We start from the raw sequence: 9,882 nt of genomic DNA on the forward strand, positions 1-9,882 counted from the left end.
GAGAGAGAGAGGGGGGGGGGGGGGTTGATATCATACCATAGTCATAGGGCGCCTGACAGCTGGGTGGACAGTGCTTCAGATTCGTAGTCCTCAGGTTCCGGGTTCGATCCCCGGAGGAGGCGGAGACAAATGGGCAAAAATGTTTCTTTCGCCTGGATGCCCCTGTTACCTAGCAGTAGATAGGTACCTGGGAGTTAGGCAGCTGCTACGGGCTACTTCCTGGGGGTGGAGGCCTGGTCGAGGACCAGGCCGCGGGAACACTAAGCCCCGAAATCATCTCAAGATAACCTGAGGCCCACATCGAAGGATATTATCAGCGGTATGTGCAAGGTTGGCCAGCTTGCCGTTGGAAATTCGTGTATGGAATCATTCAGAACATTGTATATCACGTACGTCAGACAACCCTGGAATACAGCCAGAGGTTGACCATACATCATTATATAAAAATAGGCCCAGTCTACGTCCTAAAATCCCCTGCTCTTACTCATTCAGAAAGAGTAACTCACCATTTCTGATGTTCGGCGATTAGTTCAACTTTACTCATGAGCGGTGACCCCGTTCACCCTTACTCATACTGAACCATCATTAACACCTCATTAAGTTCCAATGACAAGCGATATCCACCTGTGTATCAAACAAGGAGGAGCAGCAACTAAAGTGGACTTTCTTGAGCACTGTCTTCGACGACTGCCTCACCCTGTTAGCTTCGACGACTGCCTTAACCTGTTAGCTTCGACGACTGCCTTAACCTGTTAGCTTCGACGACTGCCTTAACCTGTTAGCTTCGACGACTGCCTCACCCTGTTAGCTTCAACGACTGCCTTACCCTGTTAGCTTCGACGACTGCCTCACCCTGTTAACTTCGACGACTGCCTCACCCTGTTAGCTTCGACGACTGCCTCACCCTGTTAGCTTCGACGACTGCCTCACCCTGTTAGCTTCGACGACTGCCTCACCCTGTTAGCTTCGACGACAGCCTTACCCTGTTAGCTTCGACGACTGCCTTACCCTGTTAGCTTCGACGACTGCCTTACCCTGTTAGCTTCGACGACTGCCTCACCCTGTTAGCTTCGACGACTGCCTCACCCTGTTAGCTTCGACGACTGCCTCACCCTGTTAGCTTCGACGACTGCCTCACCCTGTTAGCTTCGACGACTGCCTCACCCTGTTAGATTCGACGACTGCCTCACCCTGTTAGATTCGACGACTGCCTCACCCTGTTAGCTTCGACGACTGCCTTATCCTGTTAGCTTCGACGACTGCCTTACCCTGTTAGCTTCGACGACTGCCTCACCCTGTTATCTTCGATGACTGCCTTACCCCCTATTAGCTTCGACGACTGCCTCACCCTGTTAGCTTCGACGACTGCCTCACCCTGTTAGCTTCGACGACTGCCTCACCCTGTTAGCTTCGACGATTGCCTCATCCTGTTAGCTTCGACGACTGCCTCACCCTGTTAGCTTCGACGACTGCCTTACCCTGTTAGCTTCGACGACTGCCTCACCCTGTTAGCTTCGACGACTGCCTCACCCTGTTAGCTTCGACGACTGCCTCACCCTGTTAGCTTCGACGACTGCCTCATCCTGTTAGCTTCGACGACTTCCTCATCCTGTTAGCTTCGACGACTGCCTCACCCTCTTAGCTTCGACGACTGCCTCACCCTCTTAGCTTCGACGACTGCCTCACCCTCTTAGCTTCGACGACTGCCTCACCCTCTTAGCTTCGACGACTGCCTCACCCTCTTAGCTTCGACGACTGCCTCACCCTCTTAGCTTCGACGACTGCCTCACCCTCTTAGCTTCGACGACTGCCTCACCCTCTTAGCTTCGACGACTGCCTCACCCTCTTAGCTTCGACGACTGCCTCACCCTCTTAGCTTCGACGACTGCCTTACCCTTGCTTCACCGTCGACGACTGCCTCACCCTCTTAGCTTCGACGACTGCCTCACCCTCTTAGCTTCGACGACTGCCTCACCCTACCATCATCGACGACTGCCTCACCCTACCATCATCGACGACTGCCTCACCCTTGCTTCACCGTCGACGACTGCCTCACCCTACCATCATCGTCGAATGCCTCACCCTTCCATCATCGACGACTGCCTCACCCTGGCCTCATCATCAACGACACCCTCAGACGGGGAGGCGCCACTAAATAATCCTAATTATAATTCTTATACAATGTATATCATCACTAATTAACCTCGCCTCTTAATTATTTTGTTTAAATCTGTCGTGTTTATTAAATATATAATCATCAACGTCTATTATGTCATGTTTAATTACTCCTTATATGAACTTAATATTTTATTGGTGTAATTACTTTTCAGTCTTAACCCGGTGTCTATTCTGAGCCACTTTCTTGATGTCTATCGTTCTCCAGTTAGTCACCACCGGCTCGTTGGCGCACTGGGAAGACGATAGATTTAATCTAAGAAAAAAATTATTTTTTTATTTCGTCAGAATTTAAAATAAAAAATTAGTTTTCGTCAAAATTTAAGGCAAAAATAAGTTATATTACACACATAAATCACAATAGCGTGATGTATCAAATTAATAAATCCCCACGTGCCATAGTAAAAAATGTCGTGGCACAGTTGACTATAAGGCGCAGCTGGGAACATCCCGTGTGAAGGTTCGAACCCTTATCACTGCCCTTGTGAATTAGTTCAAGTTATTTTATCTTTTATTCGCCTTGTATTGAATTTCCAATTATGTCTGAGACTAGTTGGAAATTCTTCGATTTTAATGGTGGAATTTTTGTGTCATGTTACGGTAATGTTTCAGAGATAAAAAAAAACGTTTGTGCTCGATGGATTTCATGTACTTCCTCCCTGAAATTCCTTCAGTAAGGTTGGGCTTCATGTACTCCCTCCCTGAACCTCCCTCAGTAAGTTTGGGCTTCATGTACTCCCTCCCTGAACCTCCCTCAGTAAGGTTGGGCTTCATGTACTCCCTCCCTGAACCTCCCTCAGTAAGTTTGGGCTTCATGTACTCCCTCCCTGAACCTCCCTCAGTAAGGTTGGGCTTCATGTACTCCCTCCCTGAACCTCCTTCAGTAAGGTTGGGCTTCATGTACTCCCTCCCTGAACCTCCCTCAGTAAGTTTGGGCTTCATGTACTCCCTCCCTGAACCTCCCTCAGTAAGGTTGGGCTTCATGTACTCCCTCCCTGAACCTCCTTCAGTAAGTTTGGGCTTCATGTACTCCCTCCCTGAACCTCCCTCAGTAAGGTTGGGCTTCATGTACTCCCTCCCCGAACCTCCTTCAGTAAGTTTGGGCTTCATGTACTCCCTCCCTGAACCTCCTTCAGTAACTAATAGTGTCAAAGACCTGTTTTTTCCCAGGGAGAGCAGCAGGAGCAGCAGCAGCAGCAGCAAGGTGCGGTGGATAAAGGTGCAGTCTAATCTCCGGAGCAAAATACGATCGGTTTAGTGTGACTGGAATCTATAATAGTGATCCTTAAACCACGAAGGTGAGATCAGGAGTGACGCCTCCTCATAGACCCGCAAGGACTCCCTTGTACTCTTAAGAGTTTTTATCTTTGGTTACACACACATTCAGCAACCCGTCCTCTTACGAATTACGTCGCTTTTCGCATTCAGGGTCTGCAACGAGGCAATCTTTGGCCCCCACCACTATAGCCACCACCACCTGGATACCTCGCCGGATTGTATCAACTTAAGCACGCTTCGTAATCGCCGTTTAAGGCTTTAATTTGAAGGATCTGGCTATGTTTGTAGTTAATAGCATATTGTTGCTTGAAGTTTACTAGACGGCCGAGGGGAAACCCTTCGCTGTACTGGAGGGGGGAGGGAGGGGGGGGGGAGGGAGGGGGAGAGAGGGGGGGGAGAGAGGGGGGGGAGAGAGAGGGGGGGAGAGGGGGGGAAGAGAGGGGGGGGAGAGGGGGGGAGAGAGGGGGGGGAGAGAGGGGGGGGAGAGAGGGGGGGGAGAGAGGGGGGGGGGAGAGAGGGGGGGGAGAGAGGGGGGGGAGAGAGAGGAGAGAGAGGGGAGAGAGAGAGAGAGAGAGAGAGAGAGAGAGAGAGAGAGAGAGAGAGAGAGAGAGAGAGAGAGAGAGAGAGAGAGGAGAGAGATACCAGCCTTATTTGAAGATGAGACGATCTCATTTAACAATTAATTCCGCATTGAGCTTTTCCATCTTACCTGCCCTTGCTTTCAATTAAGCATACGCACATTGAAAATTATAATTAAAAAAAATGGAAATCCATCATATTATGCCTGAACCTTTACGTTGGCAGCATCCAGTGACAAAGTATCACAAAAATCACATTAAAATAATAATAATAATAATAATGATTTTTTACCATACCAGGTCTGGTCTCAGAGGTAGAAAAGATGAGTAGGAGAAGTACTGTATAAATAGCTGATTAACTAAGGTGTGTGATCCATGGGGGTCGTGGCCACAGCCTGGTGGCTTACTTAGCGCTCATCTCCATCACCGGCTGACCACACAAAGCCAGAGGTCACGCTAGGTCAGCCAGCTAGTGGACCACATAGAGGGAGAGACAGAGAGAGAGGGAGAGACAGAGAGAGAGGGAGAGACAGAGAGAGAGGGAGAGACAGAGGGAATTTAAATCAAAGTCTAACCAGAGAGAAAATTATATTTTAGCGTAATTAATGCTATTGTAATGGGAGCTTTACCGACCTGACTACGGATACCCATTAATGAAGAGGGCTCTAGAGACACGCGAATGAAGAGAGCCCCCAGAGAGACACGGATGAATAAAGCCCCAGAGAGAGACGAATGAATAAAGCCCCAGAGAGAGACGAATGAAGAGAGCTCCAGAGACAACTGGTATCCCACTAGATCTTTCAACCTCTCCTGGGTTATCACATGAGTTCGGAGGAATTAGGTTATCCACGTGTTAGTCATATCAATTGCCAATTTATACGACTGGCATGTGTCATCTAATAACCACATGGAAAAATTAAAGGTTACCAGCTAAAGATTAAATGAATAACTTAGCTGTACATCTTTCATTTTTCAATGTGGTTAATCTGCATCACTGGATCAACGTTGTTTTATTCTTGTTGCATATATTAATGTGTGTGTTACTATTATTTTTATTGTTGTGACTGTGTCTAACCCCGAAGGAAGGATTAAGACAGGAATTTCCTTAAGAACTTCATCAGAAGGATGAAGTATATCCTTCTGAAGAAGTTCTTAAGGAAAATTCATGTCTTAATTTTTCCTTCGTGGTCTGACACTGTCGTAATATATTATATATATATATATATATATATATATATATATATATATATATATATATATATATATATATATATATGTGTGTGTGTGTGTGTGTGTGTATCACGAAAATAAACACGTGATTAAGAATGTGACAATGTCAGACCACGGAGGAAAATGAAACAGGAATTTCCTTAAGTACTTTCGTATATTAAATACATCTTCAGAAGGAATGATTTTACAGATCGAGTGATGGGTATAAATAGGCAGGAGAGAGTGGTGAAGTGGGGTGAGGTACAATACTTGGACAACGCAGACGGCCCATTGGCCCTTCAGATGCACCCAATTGGCCCATCCGATGTAGCACAATGGCCCATCTGATACAGCAGACATACAAGCATAATACATAGGTAATTATAACATAAAGAGGTAAATATATACAATGAATTAGTGAGACAAATGTTTTTCAATGATCCTACTTAAATCGCCCTTTAGCTGATCTATTAGAAATGGATCTAAGTTATATAGACCACTGCTAATATTCAAATTACTTTCTTTGGTGATCTGTATCAAAGCAGATTCAATTATGTTTCAATTATGATACCCATCACTCGATCTGTAAAATCATTCCTTCTGAAGATGTATTAAATATACGAAAGTACTTAAGGAAATTCCTGTTTCATTTTCCTCCGTGGTCTGACATTGTCATATATATGTATGTATATATATATATATATATATATATATATATATATATATATATATATATATATATATATATATATATGACAGTGTAGACATATAGCCCTGGTGTAGGTGAGGAGGTCGCGTGGGGATAGTGGTGGTGGGAGCAAGGAAATTAGATGATGAATAAGGAGAGATATGAACTGGGTTAACAGGAAAAAACATGGAGAAAAGGGGAAGTAGAATGATAAAGAATAGGTGTTGAACTGCATTGCGGGCTATTCATGCCCGTGCCACCTTTTGGGTGGCCTAATCATTATCAATCAAATAATCGATGAATTGCCGGAGTTGCAATTCATGTTGCAGTTGCAGGCAGAGGTTTAGGTCAAGGGAATGTACACCAGGTGGCAACCCATTCTCGCAAATTTAATAAGTCAATATTGACTTATTAAATATGTGCATAGGTGACATACTTAACATAATAGTTTCCCTTCAAAAGCTTCATAGAAAACACCAACCTTACCTAACGTACTTAGTATGTTAAGATAAGCATCTTATTGCTTCGTAATTACAATTATTACCTAACCTATACCTATAATAGGTTAAGTAACAATTGTAATTACGAAGCTATAAGATGCTTATTTTAACATACTAAGTAGGTTAGGTAAGGTCGGTGTTTTCTATGAAGCTTTTCAAGGGAAACTATTATGTTTAGTATGTTACCTATGTACGCAACTAATAAGTCAATATTGACTTATTAAATTTGCGAGAACGGGTTGCAGGTGGATGCTAACCATTAAACGACGCCTGACGTATTATGACGTTCTTTGGTTCACACAATAGAAATACAGCTTTTATAATCTGGTAATTTTACTATTAAAATTTAAGTTTTCGTTAAAAATCCCTAATTACCAGGTGGTGATATATCTGGCTATTATAGTTTTTTCATGAATTGCAAAATCATTTTATTATAATTAAAAAAAAATATGCCAGATCGTTGGAGCAGGTGACACCATCAAGGTAAACAATTTTTTGTTCAAAATATTGTGTCACTATTTTTTCCTTCATTCAATGAATCAAACGAGAAAACGTAAAACTATTTAAAATTTTCCGAATATTGGGAACTGATATCAATATCAGAATTTATTTTGACATTATATCCAAGGAAGTATTGTTAATTTATTTTAGTATTGTTTACTTCTCCGTCCATATTTGTAACTCGCAAGGATTTAAATGATAAAATAATCTGTGGAATATTGTAAGAATTGAGCAATGGGGTGAGGCAGAGAGGAGAGAGTTGAGCACTCCAAATGTTAAGGTTGTTTTCAGTGTTTGTGTTATCTAGGAGTCATTGTGCTATATTTACGAGAGCAGTGTAACAATGTTATTTAGCACTGGCCACTAGATCTCAAGTGCAATAGTCATCATAGATACAAATGGGGAGATAAGTGTTGTAGCAACACAGAGTTTGGAAGAAATTCTTGCTCGAGCACTTTTCGAACGGAATAGATGTGTAAATCAAAACGCTATGCGCGCTAGTGGCTTTACAAGAATGTAAAAACATCACTGCTATGTACTCCTATAAACCCAATGTCCCTTCTTGTATATAATCGAATAAATAAATAAATAAATAAATAAACGTTCCTTAAATCACCAAAGCAAGGGAAGATTAGTGAGTACATCTGGATGTCCATGACTTCCATATATGTAAAAAAATCTAAACTCGGAATATTTTTTATTTTTATTTTCACATTAAAATACAATGTTATTTACCGGGTAACATAAACGATAGATTGCTAGATTATGTCAAGCAAAGGTTAGTAATATAGACGAATGAGTTTTGTTTACATACAAAGAGAAGAAGCCTAGAATGGATTAATGGGCCTTTTGCACAGTACTGTATTCATATGTGTATCAGTCTTAGAAAATATATTTGACATGTTTGATGTCACTGGACAGTTAACTCTAAATAAAAGCTCGAATGGTTACCAATGAGGAAACCAAATCCTGGCTGAGAAAAACATTTCCCATTTGCTAGAATATATAATATATATATATATATATATATATATATATATATATATATATATATATATATATATATATATATATATATATGGTGTATGGACATCAACATCAAAACAGGTTCTGTATACTGCTGTGTTTTTACTCTTATGCACAGTTTTAATTTCAAGCAAAACGTGTAAGGCAGGAAGTGAGTGTTCATATGGAACGAAACCTTTCATATTTGCATCAAACTTTCATCTTGTGACTCACGTTGCATTACAAATACACTGAACGTTATGAGAGATACATCAGAAATGTAATTGCGTTAGAAATAATTTATGAACATCATATAATCTTTATGAGACGATTCTAATAAATATCATTCCACATTCTATTTACCATCACCTAGTAAATAAAATCACATGCCAAGGAACAATATACATGTAATAAACCTTTCATAAATACAATGGATTAGTTCAGTTCACTTATGTTTAAAGTAATAACTGACTGAAAGCAAGGAAACGTGCATTAATATCATAAGTGAACAATTAGATAAAAAAACAAAATCAGGGACAAGTTAGACAGGGAGTGGAGAGTGTTAATGTTTGTCAGAGAAGATTTAATTTACACAGCCAAGCAGGGAATCAAAACAAAAATTTAAATTAAGCAAATTGAAGGTAAAATAACCTAATAATAGCAATAATGCCTATGCCTGAAACACCAAAAGTATGTTAGGAACGTATATCTGGGCTTAAACTCTTTGGTGTAAGAGTTACTGAATTATAGAGGACTTGAATTTTATTTAGAGAAACTGAACCATTAAAAGAGGGAATGCAGATGACGAGTCACAATAACGTGGCTGAAGAAATGTTGACCAAACCACACTAGAAGATGAAGAGACGACGACGTTTCGGTCCGTCCTGGACCTCAATCGACTTGGTAATAGTCCTGGACGGACTGAAACGTCGTCGTCTCTTCATCTTCTAGTGTGTAGGTTTGGTCAGCAAAGAGGGAATGTTGACTGCCAAAGATTGTTTGTGGTAGTTTGATAACTGCTTCCTTAATATATTCTAGAGTTAACCCTAGAAAACAATTAGTCAGTGATGTCATTTAAGAAGAGATCAGGAAAATTAATTCCAAACATTTCTACATTATCAGACGAAGCATTTGTCAGAGGGGGGGGGGGGCTTTATATATAAGGACGAATATAATCGATAAAGGCAGCGTCTGGGATTTTCTCGGACGTAGGTTCGAATCCTTGTCACGGCCCTTGTGGATTTGTTCATGTAAGGACGAATGTTGTCAGCGAGTCTTTCACATATGATAACTCGTTTGAGGCGAGAACTGTGAGGCTCACTCGCCAGCCTGCTAGTACTCACATTTATACTCGATTAATTGTACATGCTTTGGTTGAGCTTCGGCTCTTTGGCCCTGCCTCTTAGCTATCAATCAACTGCTGTATATGTTCCGGAATCAATTGGTTCTCTGTCATATCTGTATTGGGTACAAAGTTACCACCTGGCTCCCTTTATTCGTGTCTTGGACTGGACGGTAGAGCAACGGTCTCGCTTCATGCAGGTCGGTGTTCAATACCCGACCGTCCAAGTGGTTGGCACCATTTCTTTCCCCCGTCCCATCCCAAATCTTTATCCCGATCCCTTCCTGTGCTTATACAAGTCGTAATGGCTTGGCGCTCTCTCTTAATACTTAGTTCCTTGTTTGGGTACATTCCCGTGCTAAATATTTTGTCTATCTACATAAACTTTATTGGAGGTAATCATGTCTCCCCTAACTCTCTTGTCTTTCAATGACGTGATGTTTAATTAAAGTAGCCTTTCCTCGTCGCTCATACCTCTCGTATCGGAAACCAGTCTGGTGGTGTACCTTTGAGCTGTCTCTAAATTTGTCTTGTGTTTTACTAGATAATGACTTATAGAGCCGGATACTCCACATAGCCAGGGACTCCAATCTCCAATTTACCCCC

The sequence above is a fragment of the Procambarus clarkii genome, chromosome 8 (assembly GCF_040958095.1).
Source record: "Procambarus clarkii isolate CNS0578487 chromosome 8, FALCON_Pclarkii_2.0, whole genome shotgun sequence".
Lineage (NCBI taxonomy): Eukaryota > Metazoa > Arthropoda > Malacostraca > Decapoda > Cambaridae > Procambarus > Procambarus clarkii.